Here is a 224-nt window from a genome sequence, read left to right on the forward strand (position 1 = left end):
GGATACATGTGTAAAAAAATCGCCAAGTATACAAACATCGCTACAATACGGTCTTGAACAGAATGACATTACAACATTTTACAGGTATTAAAACACACCACTGTAAACAATGATCATGTAGAAGTGGGTAAAAAACGTATGTGTAAACATCAAAGTGCGAAATTATAAGAATTGAATGTCACTTTGTGTGTTTGCACTGAAAAATGAAGGATGTCAAATCGTTA

Source organism: Haliotis rubra, unplaced genomic scaffold (assembly GCF_003918875.1).
Source record: "Haliotis rubra isolate DU_JTF1 unplaced genomic scaffold, ASM391887v1 Scf217, whole genome shotgun sequence".
NCBI lineage: Eukaryota > Metazoa > Mollusca > Gastropoda > Lepetellida > Haliotidae > Haliotis > Haliotis rubra.